General features: G+C 36.5%; 1 protein-coding gene and 1 long non-coding RNA gene across 11 annotated transcripts in view; one reads left to right on the forward strand and one right to left on the reverse strand.

Annotated features, from left to right (window-relative positions):
* LOC120756726 (uncharacterized) overlaps positions 1-20141 on the reverse strand; it is a 187954-nt gene that overhangs the window by 114633 nt on the left and 53180 nt on the right. The gene's annotated exons all lie outside the window — the stretch shown is intronic.
* The window catches only part of LOC120756725 (uncharacterized), a 61591-nt gene that overhangs the window by 8063 nt on the left and 33387 nt on the right, over positions 1-20141 (forward strand). The gene's annotated exons all lie outside the window — the stretch shown is intronic.

A 20141-nucleotide genomic window follows, 5' to 3' on the forward strand; every position in this document is an offset into this window, starting at 1 on the left:
TGAAAAAAACAACAATGGCAAACAAGACAATTCTTTTCTTGCAGCATCCCAGCTGCAACTAGTTTCATCTATCCAAACAAATAAGCTCAGAAGTAGTTGCAGAAAAAAAATTATACCACATCCCATGAGGTATTTTACATAGAGTGTCTGGTTAATAAGCTTCAGAAACAAAGACTGCTTTTAAGTAGATAACAGAGTTTAACTGCCTTTTTTTAGAAGTAAAAATCTGATAGTTTCCCAGAATGTCTTATCCACACCCTGAGTTTGTATTGCTTTTCAAGCATTATTTTTTTAGATTATTTGAAACAAGAAAAGGGATTAAAAAGATAAGTCTAGCAAATGACAGCAGTGAAGAAAAGCAGTTCCCAAGGTTGATTAAAAGACTTGGAAAGGGTTAAAAATTCAGATCTTTATGTAAGAATTATAAATGAAAAGAGAGTTAAAAAGGGGGAGAAGCGGGGGAAGAGCTAAGCTGCTGGTAACTAGAGTGTATTTATGGATTACTATGTCCTGAAAAGAAGAAAACCAGAGTTGTAAGATGACACTGCAGGGGTTGTCTGGACTTTTCACCGAGTGTAAAGTCTGTTTAGTCAGTGTTTTAATGCCTAATGCTGACCTTTGCCCTCTTCACTCCTCCCTGCTCCAGGTGCAACATTTTTGCAAGTGCTTTAACATTACTGGAAAGATTTTGCAGGTTTCACACGCTGCAAAGTGCACAGAGCACTTTACACATCCATTACGCCCACCCAATATCAAGGGTTAGCACATTTTTTTATCCTAAGTACACGCAATGATTTGTTTTACACATTTTCCCTTATTAGTATTACTGCATTAAATTAATAAAAACAAAAGCTTCTTTGTAAGGGGATTTAATTTACATAATTCTATACAACAAGATACAGGATTAAGTATAAACTTGTCTCATGCTCCCCAGCACTGTGGAATTACACCAGGAGTATGCAATATATGCCGGCACTGCTATTGATCTCTCTTAAATTAAATCTCTTTGCTATGGAAATGGAAGACAAAACCAAAACGCATTGCTACAAAATAGTCAAGGCAATACAGTTCATTTTCCTCAGGAAAAAAAAATTGATTTCTTGTACAGATATTAATTAGATTTGGATGATGTAAATGTTAAAGAAAAGCAGCCATTTTAGAAAATAATAATAAAAAAACCTAAGCTACATAATGTCTGTACAATTTCAATTCTGATTTACAAAAATAAGGAGTGTATCAAATCTATAAATTCTACAGTTTTCGGTAATGAAGATAATATAAAAGGACACACAAAATTATTTCTCTGTGCTTTATGTTTAGTAGATGATTGCTAAGATTTTTGAGGCCTGCAATTTAACTTTTCTGAGGAGAAAGTATAATCTGGAAAGTAAACCATCATCTTCAAGACCACTAGCCATGCTGTGTTGTTTCTGAAACGGGCACTGTGGGCATTTCTTGCTACTGTGAGCAAGGACCCCAATTTCCTCATGCACCCAATGCTGCTGGACTTCGGCTCCTTTGGGTTTCGCCTGGCACTGAAGATGATTTTCACTGTGTAATACCAGGTACTAAACCAAACTTTCTCCAGAGGCATAAAGCTTACTGCAAATCCAAGACTGTCCAGTCATGGTTCCTGCACTTTGTTATCCGTACTAGCTAACTATGCCCCCCCCCCACAAAATTAAGATTCTGATTTAGAAATTTAAAACTTTAAAATAACTGGCTGACTTCCCCACATTCCTTCCTCACTGAGCTATGCTGAGAAGTGCTCATCACATTGAAGGAGAAGAAAGAAGGAATAGGATTGGTTTAAAAGAGGTGAATAGCAGCTGGTAGGCTTTATGGAAAACGCTACTAGTCTAGCCAGAATAACACATTTCTATGAACAGCATTACTTCAAGGTGAGACTTACCTAAAAAGAGTTCAGATGAGGGTTTCTATTTAGGGAATTGCTTTGTTAGAGATATGTTTGCATCTGGACCATAATATTTATTTTACTGGATTACCTTTCAGATATGCTAAGCACCTATACTGCTTACAGGACACCGTGCCTCTCTCTAAAAGAATTCTTTCATCTTTTACTATGACATTGCTAAATAAAAATTAGTCTACGTCATTTTTATTGCCTTGATAGTTTTAAGCGGTCTGATTTTGGCGGAGATTTTTCTTTTAAACAAAAGAGGGATCTTAATATAGCAGTTTATTCCAGGAGTAGGCACAGGTCAAGGGGTCAAAATATTCTGGGAAGTGTGTCCTGAAACAATTTTCTTGTGTTTTTCAATTTAATTTGTGACCCTGCAACTACAAGAGAATAATGGGGGAAAAAAAGGTTGTTTATTGCATGACAGACTATTTCTAGAGCTGGGTAGCTTTATCTCAGCACAAATAGTGCTCCTGTTCACAGTGCAGCTGTGAACAACTCATCAACATGCCTCGATTGAGGGTAGGGTACGATTAGAAGTCAAAACTTTAAAAACCTAAAAAGTTACTACTGCAGAAAGCCATGCAACTGGATTTGATTTCTAGCCAGACTGTATCCCTTTGCTCCCAACACTGTTTACAAGACATATTTAGTGCAGGTGGTACTCTCCTTAATTTCACTGAAGGTCAAGTGTACTTGTCATAATTGTATTTTTTGCACAGCTGAGAATTCAACTACTTGTGCAGACTGAAAACAGACATTGTTTCTGTAAAGGAAACACAGAGCACTGAAGAGTTGGACTTGAAATAAACAGAATTAAGTAAATTCTCACAGTTTTCACCTACTATCTCATAAAGATCATCACTTTTGTGTCTGCTGTGTATCAGTGGAAGCAGCCATTTGGGGCCTTCACTCCCAGAACTTCAGAATCCTCTGTCTGGAAAGCTAGCTTCATTTATCTTGCTTTAGGTGGCTATTTTAAATTTTTTTTCAGGACTAAAAACTAAGATGAAAATTTTGCATTATTTGAAAATGACTGACATTACAAAGATTTACAAGTATTAAAAGGAATAAAACTGAAATTTATCAAGATTCTAATTTAAGTAAAACAGATTACCAAAAATATAAATTCATTTTCCGCTATTTTGGAACATCAAAATCATGGCTTTCAGAAGAGACTCAGTCTCTGTAAATTCTAAACTGATTTCTTACAATTGTCAGATAGCAAACTAAATCTGCTGAAAAAATAGCATGGCAGAAATAGGGTACTATTCTTGTGCTTTGATTCATTTACTCTTATCAGACTCTCCTACGTGCCATACTAATCAGACTCTCCTACGTGCACCTAAAACACAAAATTTGTCCACTGCACCTCTTCTTTTTCCTGTGCATACATTTCGCTCATCCTCTAATCATTCCTAGTGCCCTCACTATGCATTTTACCTGGAGAAAGAAAATTAAAGCAAAACATCTCTGAATTGTGCTTCATTGTAATTTTTTTTTCATGTCCGTTGAAGAGAGCCATAACAAAAAACGCCTAAAACAACCAGGTGTCTCCTTCTGTAATTCTTACGTAATAGTTCAGTCTTGCATAACACCTAAAAAATCCTTTTGTTTTCTTCAAGTAAAATTTCTTAATATACCAGAGAGAAGGAAGAGAAATCATCCTTCTTTCCAGATCCTCTTCATGTCAGGACCAGAGCTCAGGTTTGCTTCAGAGCATCACAAAATTCTAAAACTAGAGACAGATTCCTCTTGTGAAATCCATTTGCTGGTTAGCAGCTTCTTACCCACCTCTTCTACCCCCATCCAATCTGCTTCTCTAAACAACTCTGCCCTGGATTGCTGTATTCCTCTGCAAACAGCAAAATGGAAAGATGTAAAAATCGGAACTGGTTACATAAATACACAACTCTACATATGATGAGAGTTTAAAAAAAACTTCACTTAAAAGCATAAATGCAAGGAAAATAGTGCATTTTTATAGAGCAGTTCGAAGATACAGAAATACTTTCATTAAATTGACACAAGAAAGTTTAAGACCTCAAATCTACATTTTCATTATTGTGGAAACCTCAAAAAATAACCAGGTTGCCATCTGATTATTTCCTCAAAGTACAGAATAATACAGTAAAGCAAGCAGCAGCGTCTCATGAATTTTCACTGAGTCAACTTATAGGACATTGGTATTTCAATGTGTGGGATTCATCTAACATTTTGTTTGTAAATTCACACTTCCTCTTTCCTCACCCCATTGGCAAATTTATTTTTAGTCATATTTATTTGTAATTATGAAGTTTTACTGCTTTATTTTAAGGTCAAATCCACAAAACACATTCATTTTGAGGGTTTTTAGCTGGTATTTTTAAAATTATTTTTAAAGAGGAGAAAATATCCCTCTAACTACTATCCCATGCCAGTTTTGTGTTTATATTCAGGGAATAAATTTTACACAACTTCATTTAGAGAATCAATAATCAGGACTATTCCTTCCATATCAGTATTCTAGCCGAATTTCTCAGACTCGGTATTAAATTTGGGAAAACTTAAGATCTTTTCCATGAAAAAAAAATTAAAATCTATCATTCTGCTAACGAAGGAAGTGAAACCTAAGTAACTTAAAAAGCTGATGAAGTTCCTGTCCTTTTGGAGGAGGAATTGAGACTTTTTTTCTGAAATACTGGTTTAAATTTATACTACCAAAAAAAAAAAAAAATCCTGAACTTTAAGAAATAGTTCAAAGGGAACAAGGGACTAACACTGAATGTGTATGTCGAGTTCATGGATCTAATTCTTAGATGCACAACTGCATTGTTTCTCTGAGGAGATGACAACACGCTTGTACCTTGGTAGCAACCAGCACAGGGAATCACATTAGGCTCATCCCAGCAGGCTCCAGTGGGGTAGGCCTCCATCGTGTTTCCAACACCCTCCTGGAGAAAGGAGAATGCTGCCTTGCATGCACAGGTTGTGCGAACATCAAGGCCATTGAAAGGACCAGTGGGACTTGGCTGAATTCCCAACTTTTTTTTGTATTAAGAAAAGGTCTCTACTCTGTCCTCCTGCAATGCTTCTCTGATGAGTAACTCACTGTGTCGTGACTATATCCTGTCCTTTTCTTTCCTTCTTTGGGATTTACACAGAACAGACAGCAATGATTTCCTGCTGGATGCCCTCAGGATTCACTGCGTGTTTTGGATGTTGCAAAGGAAGAGGAGACAGTCAAGAAAATTTGAGACTTTTATGGGAGGGGGTTTGTGGCCTTTGGCTACAAGATCTTAATGAGCTTCCTGCTCCTTTTTTCCTTAGCTCTCTACAACAGGAGGTGGCAACCATAACGAAGACTAGAATTGTGCACCCCTCCTTGCCAAAGATTTGTCCTCCAGAAACTTTAAATTTAGCGACTTAAATTGTCTGCCATTTCTTTTACTGCACAAATGCAAAATAAGTGATGTTAAGATAGAATTAAAGAGAAATGTGGGGGACACTGCTTCTCAATTGTTCTGTTTGAAAACTCGTACTTTATTTCATGACAAACAGCGAGATTCTTGGAAAAGGCATTCTGCACTGAAAGATATTGGGCATACTTCAGTATATGAGAACATTTCCAAATGAAGACCTTCTGTATTGTTTTCTATTTTCTTAAAGAAGGCCTCAGACAGTACCACCTGTCTAAACATATTTACAGTCTCTCCACTGGGCTGCAAGCCCACTGTAGCAGAATTTTTCTAAGGGTCAAAGGTAGCACACTGAAGAGGTTTTGTTTTGGTTTGTTATTTAAGACACAAGGAGATATCCATGAATATTCTGCAAATCTACCTGCAGATATAAGTAGCTCATAATAGAAACATTTGTTAATCTAATCTAGAGATACAAACTCTCTGGCTGCTAACCCTTCAATTAACTTTTTAAAAATTTAGTACTACATTCTGCAGTTTGCTCTTGACTTACCTACTTTGTTCTCTGCTGCCTGCTTTTTCCACTTTTTTTGTTTGGAAGATGTTAATTCAAGCACAAAAGCAAACCCTGTATCTCCCAGCATACTTGCCAAGTTAATTTTACTTCCTCATTGAAGGGGAAAAGATACATCCATATCTGAAGACAGGAGCAAAGATGAGACATAAAACTTGCCCTAAAAATGATAAGCAGTTATTGAATCACGAATATAACTTATTTATCACTTGGATAAATTGCTCAAAATTTGACAGTTGCCATCTTTTCTGAAATTTGTATTTGGAGGATCCCACCCCCATTCTCCAGGAAAGACATCTGGCTACCAGTGAATGGAGTGTTTGAACATCCCATCTGGTTTCATCATGTTAACACATGATTCCAAGTCATTCAAGAAGTATGAACAATGGATATTGTATTCCATATAGTGCCATGTGGATTTAATCTTTAAAAGATGGTGGCACTGTAGAACTCAATCTTTTAGTTAAAAGTCAAAACATCTCGTACTGAAAACTCATTTCCCACAGCCTCAGAAGCCTCACATTTTATCCTGCTCTGAGAACGACAAGGAGACAATGTCTCCCTCATACAGTGCCATTCCTATTGTTACCTACTAGAATACCTATCTTGATAAATCAAGAAGATATTTCCTAAACATAACAGTTAAAAGCAGCATCAAAACACATTTTTCATGAGAATACTCATTATTTTCATATTCAAATTACTTCCAGATTGATTAAAAACAAAAGCAGAAGTTTGCTGGGGCAAATGGAAGTTGGCGCTTTTGCCTTTCAGAGCTGGTAACTACCTTTCACTGAAATAAGCAAAAGCTAAAAGAGTCTCTCCAAGACAAACTGTAAGTGCTCTCCTCAACAGACCAGCACTACTTTATCTCAGTGATGCTGAAAGAACTTCTCATTTCTTTATACATTCTTGAATTAAAATTCAACTTTCAGTTAATAACATTTCTTATTCAAACAGCTCTTTCACATTTATTTCTTCATAAGGATGATTGACTCGTGGTCTTGTAACACTGATCCCAATATATTTTTTGTATTTCTTAAAGGATGCCTAGTAGGAACAAGTGTTCAATAAGTGGCTTATTATGAAAACTTAATAAAAACCTATTTCAGACTAAAAAGAAAATTATATAATCTTCAAGCGTAAGCAGGTATTTAAATATTTTCTGGCTGTCATTTAAGCCACCTAATAAAATGGCATTGCTTCATGAGAGCATTTTGGAAGGTGACTGGTTTTACCTGTAAGGGTGAGAAGATGAAGAAAAAATGTAGATATTTTGGAGGGAAACACCTTTTTTAGTGGAATGAAGCCGGGCAAACATACTTTACATCTCTGGAACTGGATCACAAAGAGTGATTAGTTTATCCTCAAAACTGTGAGGCCAGAGTCAGATTTGTGTAACAAGACATTATAGATGTGCTGATGAGAGAAAACAATCCTGTGAAGATTGATAAAGGCAATTGCACCACCCAACTTTTTCCAAATTCTGTTGAATGTATTTATTTAGTATCACCTTCAAAAGTTGAAGCTGGTTAGGTATGGATCACATGACACGAGGATTTTCACAGAAACACCTAAATCAAAAGTATTTAAGAGGCTACTGTTGATGCTTAAACAATCACTCTTTTCTGAAAAATTTCTTTACCTCCACTGTTTCAGTTGACAAAACCTGTTTAAAGGATGGGGGCTACAATATTTAATAAACAGAAAGGGCAAAAAAAGAAAAGATGTGCTCAAATTTATTGAAGTGAATTAATTCCTGTATGGAGAACTGGATAAACTCCCAGCAAAGCTGGTTTGAAGGCTGGCTCCATCAGCTGGAGATCATACAGACTGTTAAAACAGTGGATTATATGGATTGAACAGAGTAACTTTCAGCTGATTATGTCAGGGAAGCTAATGAAATCCCTGAATTCAGGATGAGAACTACAAAATGCAAGATTGAAACAGATGACAAACTATGCTGATTTTAACCATGTTCCACTGTTCCTACCACCTCTAATAACTAAATCATTAATACAGTAGTGACTACGTTCATTGATGACCACCTTAGTTTTACAGAACTAAGAGAATTTTTTGTTTCATTTGGCAGTAGTTCTATTGAGTCTTTTCAAGTAATTCTGGTTGAATATTCATTCAGCATAGATTTATGCAAACTATAGCAGACAGTCTGTGTCAGAAAGTCTTCAGAGTCTGTTTTTCTAATTCAAGTGCTCTCTAGAAAAGCATTGCTTTTGAGTGCTCAAAACCTATTCATTCAGTTTGTAATCCATCTGCAACACCTGAATTACTACAAGCACTTATCATACACTAAGGCAAAAAAAGGGATACTGACAAAAGGAATTTAAGGAAACTGAAGCCCTAAACTGAATCTCTCTGAAAGAATTAAAAAAAAAAAAAAAATATTTCTGTGCCCTTAAGCCATGAATGTCTTAAAACATGCAAGATCCATGCTTCAAAAGAACTAAAACCCTGTCTTCTAGAATTTAGGAAGTTAGTTAAACTTGTGGGTTCTATGTAAGTATTTTGTACTAGTGGAAAGTTTGACTTCTCAGACAGGATCCAGTATTACAGCCGGTTCTACTCACAATCAATTTCACTTAAGATGTAGCAAGAGAAATTTGAAGACCTAGCAAGACTTTCCCAGGGAGATAAAATTGATTTGAATGCTTTACTTCAAGATAGACTGCGCTGGCCTAGCTAGACCATGTGAAATTGGTGCCAAGTGATCCTCAATCAGATTAGCAATACATCCCTTAAAAAGGGCAGTGATACAGCGCCTTGATGGAGCTCTTGCTGTTGTATCAGTTCTCTAATTTGCAAAAATGTGTGGGATATTAATGCTAATTTTTTAGTTCTTGTATGGAGTAAGGAGCATTTATTTCCTACAACATTGTATTCAGTCACCGTGTTCCTACCTATGATGTTTAACTTCCCAAAACTAAAGCAGAATGCCTTCACAATCCCATCCTTCATTAGGGGAGAAGAGCACCTTTGCAATTTGACATAACTTTCAGTATTAAGAGAAAACCTGAGTGGGCATATTGAATCTATCCACTCTTTCTGGGTATGTACATAGATTCCACATTAAATGAAAGTAACACTTGTTAAAGTGAAATCTCACAGTGGCAGTCTGAGTTTTAACTTGGACTTAGCTTATTTGTAACTCATGTTTAACCTTAGCGAAGAGCTAAGTGCATTATGATCCAAATAACTAAATTCAAACTTAAATCTCTTCTTCTTTCAGTAATCTAACTCAGATATTTGTGCACTGCAGACATTGGATATCTCGCTCTCTCCCGCTTGCTAACACAATCTTGTTTTCCACACATAATGGCAAGCTGCCAATTAGGGAAGTACACATGGTGCAATGCAAAGGAAAATAAGTAGATATGTCTGTATGTATTAACTACAAGTCAGAGTATTGTCTAGTGCAGCTGGAGTGAAAAACACTCCAAAAAAACTAATTACAACTCCAGTCTTTATTATTACAAGCAAAAGCTTTTGTGAGCTAGGGTTACAGCTCTCACTGCAGTATATTTCTTGTTTTTAAGTCTTCATTATTCTTTTTCTACTGATTCAAACTCTTGAAAATAAAACTGTCTCAAAGCTATTAAAACAACAACAAAAATCTTAAGACAAGGCAATTTATCAAACTATAGTGCAAAGAATAAAATTCTCTTCTTTCATTCCATCACCTCTATGGCATTATAGTTGTTTTTTTTTCCATTTGTAGAACACAATTCCAACAAAAATGCCAGAGCGACAATTAAACAAAACCTATTAGTGTAGATTGAAACATTTTTATAAGTTTCCTTAAGGAGAAACCAAGCTACTGGTGAAGCCAGCAGGACAGCCAGGTTCATCTGGGCTCCTGTTCCAGATTCAGAGTCATGTAATATGAGAAACTCCTCTTTGTTTATTCCCTGATTCTCAAGCTGTGAGAAGCTGTGTTAGGATTATTCCTTTTATTCATCCTACAGTAAACCAAAGCAGACAATCTTTTGGACACTGCTACAGAGTAACAGTGAAGTCTAGGTAGTTCTGTGTGGTATGTGATGCACAGAATTGTGTATCACTCTCAAACCCTAGCAGCAGTAATTTAGATCAGGATACTGAAGTTAACAAACCTAAAAACCCCCATATATTATCTCTTCCCTCTCTGTACTTATTGTACAAGTTCTGTTAGTATATTGATCATCTATAAGCCTGCTAAAAAACATAACTAATTATATTTTATTCATTCTCCTCTCTATTTAAGAAAAAGAGACTTAACATGACTAAATTTTGTGGGCTCTGTAATCTCCACATGACTGTGCTGCATTCTCTCAAGAAATGCCTGGCATCTTCTTGTGCCACACTACTCAGCATAAGCTGCTTTTCTGTAATTCATAGGCCACTTCTGTACAGGGCCCTTGCCATTTTTCATTTCCAAAAGCAAGTATATGAAGTGATAGAACTCTCAGAAATGGAAAAAATGTGTCCTACTTTTAACTTAAGAGAAAATGGCATTTCATCTTATAGCCCTGCCAGTGCACTTGCTCGTAATGTGATGTGTCATGTAGGCTGAAGTGAATTTCTTTGCCTCAAGGATCAAGTGCCACTTCTCACCAAAAACGTAAGAAGATTTCACTTCATGTTTGACTCCTAATTCACAAGTACTGCAGTCTTTGAATATCAGCTTTTCTCTCAAGCTGGAGGATGGTGATTCATAAAGTCAAACTTCATGTGGAATGGTACCATTTTTAAAGAAAACTCCTTCAGAAAACATTTCCAGGGATTAAAAGGGAATTTATAGTCAAAAAACAGACACACTGACTCCAAAATAGCTGTTTCACATTTAGCAGTAAATCGGCTGTTTCAGACAGATCTCTTCATTCTTCCTAAATTTTAGCAAAATTCAAAGTAGAACAGGACTAGTTTTGAACTCAAGAGTTTTGTGGGCTGGAGAAAGTGAGTTTTCTGCTTACCTGTGGTCATGAAATATTTATCAGTTTGCCAGTTAAAAAAAAAATAGCAATGAATGGCATACAGCGATTCATTTCTTTATGTGACGGACTTCGTATAACTTAGCAATCCAGCATTCAGTGGTCACATGTATTCAACATACTGAGTAATGCTACTTTATCTCACCCTCATACAATCACAACAACATGGCCTCCCACTGAGTTATTTAGTGCCTAATGTAGCGGGCCAGAAGTACCTCAAAGTTGTTTGGCATAATTAATAACTCCAGATAGAACTAAATACAAAATTTGTGAGGAAATTTGCAAACAATCTCATGTGCAACAGTAGCAACCTAAATAGTTTCTAATAAAATGATTTTAGTCCTATTTGGACAAGTGCAACTACTTATCCCAACTTTTCCAGTAAAATATCCGGTAAAACCATTTAATAAAACATAAAAATGCCCTAAGACCAGTCCTCCAGTTAAGGTATATTTATCACAATCTCTATATATTCAAATCTACTTTTCAGGTGTTTTAATACACAATTGCAATTGCTCTGAGTTATGCAAATTTATTCAGGGAAGGAGAAGGACGACTTTTGGACTTTGATCATTGCAGTTTGGGGTGGAAGAGGGAAATAAGATTCAGCTCTGTTTTCAGAATAAATCTGCTGCTAGAAGATTCCACCATCACAAAATAGGTGATACCTGTAACAAGCCAGAGAAGATAAAGATCTTCTCAGCCTCTGCTTATGACCAAAGCTAAGCAAATGTGCAGCTGACAAAGGTAGCTGAGACCCTTTCTGCTGGCCTTCAAAACCTCCATCATGGTATTGTAGATAAGGATGTTAAAGAGATGCTTCTCTTCTTGAGAAACTTATTCAGCCTTTATCAAAGTTATTGCGGGCTGCAATTTCCAAGCCATACTAGTGTGGTATTTGGTACTGATTGCAGGGGACTTCTAATGGAGAAAACTCCATATTTCACAGGAATTCAGCAGAAGAGCCTTTTACTGCAGCTTTCATCTTCCATTTTAAAGCGATGAAGAGGGCAAGGTATATACTTTAAAAAAAAAAAAAAACAAACAAAAACAAAATGGAGGAGGGAATGTTTCAGGGGGTCTGCAAAGATTTTTCTGTTTGACTTCTGGAGTTGATGAAAATACAAGTTCAAAATATTTAAGTATTTTGATCTATGATCAAATTTAGGGCAAATCCCTTAAGAGAAATTTCTCACTGTTAATCATACGCCGGACTTGCTTTTGTTGGTTTTTAACACCAGGAAGTTTCCTCCCAAGTTAAAATGCTGGTTTGTTTATTGCAGTATTAAAAAAAAAAAAAATCCAACAAAAGAGATATTTATTTATTTACAAAGACAAAATACCATTCAATTAGAAAGGTTTATATGATTAAAAAGAGAGCTACATAAATATTTAACAAATATGTATCTTCCTTTATCAAGTGGAAGCCAATTATATGGCAGCATGCTTGGGATTTAAAGGTGGAGGAGGACTAAAATTTCTTCTTTTAATGGGGTCTCATTAAGGTTAGAGATCTCTAGATTAAAACATCAACAACCCCCTCAGAAGTCTCTCCAAAAAACAAAGCCGAAGACCACTTAATGCACACTACTTCATATACTTCAAATCCTTCTGGTACTTTAGGCTGTTGGGTTTTCTTCTCTACATGAATTTTTACAGAAGATTCCCTACACATTTTAAGGCAGCGGGATGAGTATAATGCTTTTTAAGAAATGAATATGCAATTCTGCACCATTTAGTGATTAAGGGAAAAAATGGTTTTAACAGTCAATCAAAAAGAGTAACAAAAGGAGCACAAAGGAGAACTCAGTTCACTGAGTACTGCTTGTCCTTGCAGAGAGAAACTTTGTCTAGAATCATTCAAAATACAGAGTCAAAGCACTCTTCTGCAATGTCAGAACTCGGTGTCATGAGGCAAAATGTTTTTTCTGGATGGAGAGTGATTTAAAAGTTTTCCTCTAAGTAGAAAAGAATTAAAATGTACTGTTGAAACTTCTTCAGTGAACCAAGAGCATTGGCCAGGCTGTAGTACCTGCACAGCAGCAACACTGCCCAGGCCACGCACGGCTCTGCTACCACAACTCGTGGTGGAGGAACAAACAAGAGGCCAAATTGTTTCAGCCAGGCAGAACCACCCCCAGAGTCTCCCAACTATGGCCTAACTGCAGGTGAGAAACAGATCGAAACTGACAGTGAAATGAGTTGGAGAGGAAACTTTGACAAGTATGACCTGCCCTAACTTGAAGGCAAGAAGCATTTAAATGTTAATGTCTATATATGCCAATTTAATTAGCAAAACGAGGTATTGTATGCCATACTAGTTAAAAAAAAAAAAAAAAAACAACAAAACAAAACAAAAAAAAAACCAAAAAAACACAACACCAACCTCACTGCATCCACCAAAATATTATTTGATGCATTATATACTTATGAAACAAGTTTGCCATACTATCCCACTTCCTATAATGACTTCAGGGAGAAAGTATTATACAGAGCCTGGCAAGAAAAGGGTGAAAGTCGTTTAACAAAACTCCCTTCTTGTACCATAGATGAAGACTTCTACTACACCTGTGTCAATAATACAGTCCAGTAAAAAATGAGAACTTTAAAAAAGTAAAAAAAAAAAGCACTGGATGCTTACAAAAGAGAACAGTACTTATTCTTTATGAGCATAGAAAATTATCTCCTTTTAGAGAAAAAGCAGTGGAAGAGGAAAGTATCACTGTCTTTTCTTCTACATCTCTAAATGCTTTATTATTAAAAAAGCCCTAAAAATCTATTTATTTAACTGGTCACATTATATTTAGGTCACCTGGGAGAAATAATGCATCTGGAAGGGTACACCCCAAGGTAGCTACAAAATCCTTCATGAGAACATTTAAGTAAACAAATAAAAATCTTATTTCATCCTCTCATATTCCTATCTCCTGGCTTTTCAAAAAATACAGGTAGGTGTGTTTAAAGGAGTAGAGAGAATATGAGGCACATTGATTTAGCGAGTCTGAACTTAAACTAGGACATCAAGAAATAATAGCTGCAGGTATTCCCTTACTCCTCTGCTGCCAAAAAAAGATGCAACTCTACTATTTCTTTCTCTGATTACAGTCGTGCATTTGAGTTTCTAAAGGTTGAAGGGGGCATTACAGGAAATTCAACTCTTTTTGTTTTTTCAGTCACTGTTCTGTGTAAAGCAAAAGTTTTAACTTGCAGAATCTGCATGTGAAGTATTGGAATTTTTCCCCATTTTTGACTCCCAACACTGACTGTCACAACAGTGAGAGCACAGTGAGGACTCTCAGGGCATTGCCCCTCCTTCTGAACCCCTTGTAGGATGCATGACACAAAGTCTTGGGAGATGCAGGAGGCCTCTCCACTCTACAGCATCACTGAAGTAAATGCAGCAGTGTCTGTCCCTTTCAAAGATCTTTTCTAATGTTAGCAGATATCTTCAGTTCCCACAAAGAAACTGAAAGTCTAAACATCTTTTTCTAATTGAATCTCTAAAGTGAACACCTTTGAAAATTAAATGCCTGGACTCACATATCCTGTTGGCCTTCCTTAGATTTTATTACCTGATGGAGTTCAGAACAGTTTTTCTATTTCCCTTCTGTTCTGCTCCCTGACAACCTGGAGAGCTTTTTCACACAGCAGGCCAATCCATTGGCTTGCTTCTAATTTAACACCTTCAGAGAAGGTGTTTTGGATTTTCATCCAAAAAATCATTATTTTATTTAAAATTCTTTAAATTGTATGCCAAAGTATGTTTATTGCTTTAAAGAAATAAGCAGAGCTTCCCAACTTCTATGAATTAAAGGGATTCTCAAAGACAACTTAGAGTAAATGTGAAGCACAATAAAAAGAGATTCTTTACATATTTAAATAATGGTCTGAAATGTAATTAGAAACTTTAATATTTGAAGTTGGATTAAAATTCATTTTTCTTTATATTCTTCTAGTTTGGTTTCTTACAAGGAGTCTTCTGTTGAATCAGAAATAAATCTTTACTGTTAGACAACATTTAAAAACTACAGAGAAGGGATGAACCAGGTCCAATCACAAGCACACACACCAAGAAAAGTATGCTAAAAGTAATTAAAAACTCTAGAGGACAAAAATAAATATTATATTAAAAGGTGAGGTATAATCATGGTACCTTCAGATACTTTGAACCTTGTGACTTTAACAGAGTAGGGTTTAGATGATACCCTATCAAAAAGAGTCTTCATTCTTTTGGAAAAAGGCACAAGATGATCCTTACAATAAAATGAACGGGAAATCTAGATAATGTCCTGGAAACTGCTAGTTATCGGGAGTTCCACTTGGAAACTATGTACTATAAGGTTAAAGATAGCAAAATGTTGCCACCAACACCTAGTCCCGTTAGAACTGTAGCTTTTCATATCAGCACCTTTTAGATTAAACGGAGGTTATATCAGCAATCTTACTCTACATTAGTCTAGTATTTACTATAGTCATTAATCTCTCTGAAATATGCTTTTAAACAACCTACATGTACCAGTGCACACAGCACTGGTAATATATAATCTGACAATTCAAAGAATTCAAACTGTTCCACTGATGGATCACCCTTCTTTCTGAAAGCAATCCCCTAAATATGGAAATTTCCACCTTTTTCATGCAAAACCACATCAAAAACTGAATGCAAAGATCAAGCTCATTATAAAAATAATTTCTGGGACATGACATTGAAGATACTCGAGTTTGGTATTAAAGAGACTTGTATATTGTTTCCTTCTTAATTAGAAAAAATTCTAACCCTATATGCTGCACATAATAGGTCTAGACACATGGTTTTCAAAGGTCCAAAACAGATGAAAAAGTAACGCAATTTTATTTGCAGCTTTTCTGTCTAGGGTAACTTTTTTGTGGCAAAGAAAATGCCCTGTTTCCACAATAAACTTCACTGGGAACTCATGATTTATTACAGCGCTGAGCTAGGGAAAAAAATTGACAAAATACCTCACAGATACCCTGAAAGTGCACCTTCAACAGTTGTCTGTGACTTTTCCCTGTTACAACAGGCATTTGAAGTGACATCTGAGCTATTTATTTTCAGTAAGAAGCCAAGCACTTGTGTCAAGTAGCACCACATTCCACAAGTTGTCTCATTTAAAAGCTGTAAGTCTAGCTAGATATTGGCATGCATGATTCAAGGGGACAGAACTCAGTACTTAGCAGGGGAGGGAAAGGCATTTAGAAGATAACAGAAGTCCGATTATGAACTGTGAAAATACAGAAACTCATTGAGGAAAATGGGAGAAGCCTATGCTCAAGTTAGATGCATGCGCTCAAATATCTCAATCAGTCAACAATAAAAGAAAAACTGCCAGGAAATATTTTAACCTGACAAGGTATTGTAAACAGCATGGTCCTCTTTTGGGATATAGTCTCTTGCTTTCATAGTACACGCTACAGTTGGTGGAAAAAGTTATGGAATACAATGTTGGGGTGTCTTTGAATTTACTGAATTCCTTCCAAAATGCCGTATGGTGGACTATTTAGTATTCATCACCATGCTTCTGTGGAGCAACGGCTGTTAATCTTCTAAAATACACAGAAAAGGAAAAAACATCAGCCCTACAAACAAGCTTATTTTGTCCTATCTTGTCATTTATAGCAGAAAGCCCAACAGCTCACCTATGGGAGGGGAAAAGAATTTAATAGTTAACTGTAAATTGAATAGCTAAAGCAGGAATCTACTGTCCAGTGTACCTAAGAATCAGTGAAACCAATTCCCTTCCCTTCTCTTTTCAAGGTCAGCACCAAGATGACAAACAGTCTGTATTACAGAGTTGTATCATATAGTCAGCATGCCAGACGATGAACCCATAATTCAACAAGCCCAGACTTAAGGTCCAGCACAAACACAGTGTTAAATGAGCTTCCCGGTACTTCTGAATATTGCATTCAGTCATTGCTGCTCCCTAGGAAAACAACCCAGCCACATAGACAGAAACCTCCTCCTTTTCCTGCTCTTCCAACCTCCCACTCCAGTGTGACCCAAAAAACCAAAGAAATCAGAAGTATGGCAGGCAAAGGCGAGGAAGAATTTTTGTCTATGCAATGTGGAGTTACTGAAATGAACTTAGCAGCTCCGTGAGATAAATAGCACTGCACTGGTTTTACACTGGCACAGAAGAGATGAGGGTCTAACCCCCCTTTTGTTGTTTAACTGATTTTAATGAGAGGAATTGGGAGGGGGAGAGAAGGGTTTCCAACTACTTTCTAAAAGGGTATCTTTGAAGGGAAAGTGCAATCTTCAAAAAGGAAGAAAATTGAAAGCTTTTCGTCAGTTTCCTTTCATTTCTTATCTTCCTAAAATACATATATACAGTTTGTTCCAGGAAATGTCTGAAATGCCTTCTGGTAGCTTTTAAATAAACATGAAAATCTCCTTTTGAGTTCAAAGAATTTCAAATGACAGGGGAAGAGTACTTGGACTGTAACACAGATGTAAACAAAGGTCACGAATCACTCTCAATAATTAAAATGCATTATCATTACTTTTTGACTTTTAGTCTGATATCACATAACTGAATTAGATATGAGCCAAGCTCTAATGTGCCTCCACAGTGATCTTTTCCTGTGCGCTAAAACCAACAGACCTCAGCTACATTTCTCAGTCAGGAGCTAATGTTTCTGGGTACATGTTACTGCTGCTGTTTCATTTGTCAGTAAAGCCTTATTTACTTGCTTCCTGTTATTAATTATGGGAAACAGGATCTCTTCAAACTGTAGGAGAGGCTCTTTTAACTCCTGTCTAGACTTTCCAAGACAAAATATTGATGAGCCCTTTAATGTTTGTGCAGTGACACAATCTGAGCAAAAAAACCCCCATCGTTACCTCAAACAGCTTAAGGCTCCTTATCACACATTCACCAAAAAAAAAAAAAAAAAAAAAAAAAAAAAAAAAAAAAAAAAAAAAAATCCTTTAAATCACTCGGGCTCACATCCTTATTGTTAGTCACTGAAGTAAGGTTTCCTTTCATAGTTGGATACTTTCTTCATCTGTCACACTGATTAATTAACAGCTCACAGTATGAGCCCTGAGCTTAAATAGCCTACTGAAACGAGGAGAGATCAACGTTAATACTCCATAAAAAGCTGAAGAGGAAAAATGCTTTCCTTAGTATGAAGGGATCTGTCTTCTAATAATAAAAAAATTAACTAATTTCTGTTTGGTTATATTACATGAGGAGATGAAAGCACCCAGCTTGCGAAGTGAGATTGCAGGAAAGGATTAGGACGGAAGTTAGAGAAGACTTAAGCATTTTAAATTAAGCTGTTGGTTGGAAACAACCAAGTGTTGAACACCAGTGAAATTATTTTCATCATCATTAAGAAAAGCCAGTTTATCAACTCATAATGAGCAAATCTATAAAAAAAGTACTGTTGCCTGTAATGATCTATGGGGAAAAGCCATGCAATTACATGAAATGGAGAGTTGCTAAAACCTTAGAGCTAAAGCTGGTTTTAGCCAAAGCTTTTGTTGTTTCTCTCATACACACCTCTTTCCCAAACTGTTACAGTCCAGTAATTATTTCAAGAGTTTGACTTGCAACAACTGCAAGTTCTCCCCCTTTTTTTAAAGCCCTCCAGTACTGCTGAGTGGGCAAAAATTACAGATGCAAGAAAAGCTGACAAATGAGTGCAAGGCCCCTCCTCTCGAGTGCCTCGACAGTCAGAACCCCTGCCAAAACATGCCTGAAAGCTAGTGCGGAGACAAAGACACAAAGATTCCATTTTTTCAGGGAAAATAGATTTCATGTAGGAACTACTAGGGAGAAGAATAGCACACTGGCACGTGTGTAATCTCAAAAGCAGAGCAGGAATGAATGTTTCAAGAAAAAACAAAATTATATTTGCTTAGTGAGTAAGCTCAACAAATGCTATTTAACACATGGCTCTTTTTAAAATGCAAAGTGCTACAGGGGGTAGGAGGGGGAAAGCTCCCATAAACTCAGAAAAATGTTTTCAGTCATGGAGAACCTTCAGTTTAAAATGATCCAAGCTGAGAGTTCATGGCTATTGCTCTAAATCATCTCCCAATAATGGCACTGTACACAACCAAAACAAAATAAATCCAGCTTTTTAGCTCAAATCTGTTCGACTATGTTTACTACTAAAAGATGCTTCCCCCAGGGTGTCATTAATAAAGCTACAATGAGTTTAAAAGCCTGGCACCTAGGCACATCCAAGTTTTTAGGCTTTTTATAAGAAGTTTACTACTTTCACGACAGGCACTCCTCACTGAGCTGGAACAGGTCTGCCTCTGAGCAGGGAGAGCAGCAGCAAGCAGAGCAGGAGAAAAAGCAGCAGGATTTCTCTATGAAACTAGCCAAAGCTGAGGGCAAATCCAATTTATGGCAGGAAGATTGGGACAACTCAAGAGTCTCACTAATTTAAAAATAAAAAAGATGTTCACAACAACATCTAAGATCAGAATTTAGGAAGTAGAGGTGTAAAATAGAGTTTTAGTCTTCAGAAAGGTTTTCAAAATGCTCCCAGCTCTGATGATTAGTGTTCATCAACATTAGCATTCTTACAATCTCACTGCTTGTAATGCACCTTTTCTTTGTCTTATGGGAGGCTGCTTCTACAGAGGCACTCAAATTCAGCCAAAGTCTTCTGCCCTTCAGCAGAACATTAATGCAGTATAAACAGAAAATATTATATAAATATTATATATTTTTTTTATATATTATATTATATAAACATAGAAAATATTATATAATAAACATTCTAAAAATGTGATTAATGCCCTGAATTGACGGGTTTGTGATTGAGGATAAACAACTGCTGAGAGCATTCTAAAAGAACCCCCCAAGGCCCTCTGCCTTGCAGGAATAACCATGAGCAGAGAGCTCAGCTCTGCTGGGCTCAGCTTCCCCTTACTCTCACATTCCTCTTCCTTCAGCCCAGGAGGAAGTGGCACATTTCTGACTCTGAACCCAGGTGCTGCCTCTCTTTCCTTCTGTCTGCTCCTGAAGACGGCTCTGCCAAAAGACTTAAGAAAGAAAGGACTAACTAATAAACCTCCTTCAGGATATAAACACTGATTGTTACACAGGGATTGTAGATAGTACAGTACAACTATTAAAAAAAAAAAAAAAAAAAAAAAACAAACCAAAACCAAACCTATTCTCCACATTACACCTGAGGTGAAGTACCAGGAACATCAGAAAACTGGAACACTGGACATTTGGTTACAAATCCACATTTATTTTTCATGAAACTTC

The sequence above is a fragment of the Hirundo rustica genome, chromosome 9, assembly GCF_015227805.2.
Source record: "Hirundo rustica isolate bHirRus1 chromosome 9, bHirRus1.pri.v3, whole genome shotgun sequence".
NCBI lineage: Eukaryota > Metazoa > Chordata > Aves > Passeriformes > Hirundinidae > Hirundo > Hirundo rustica.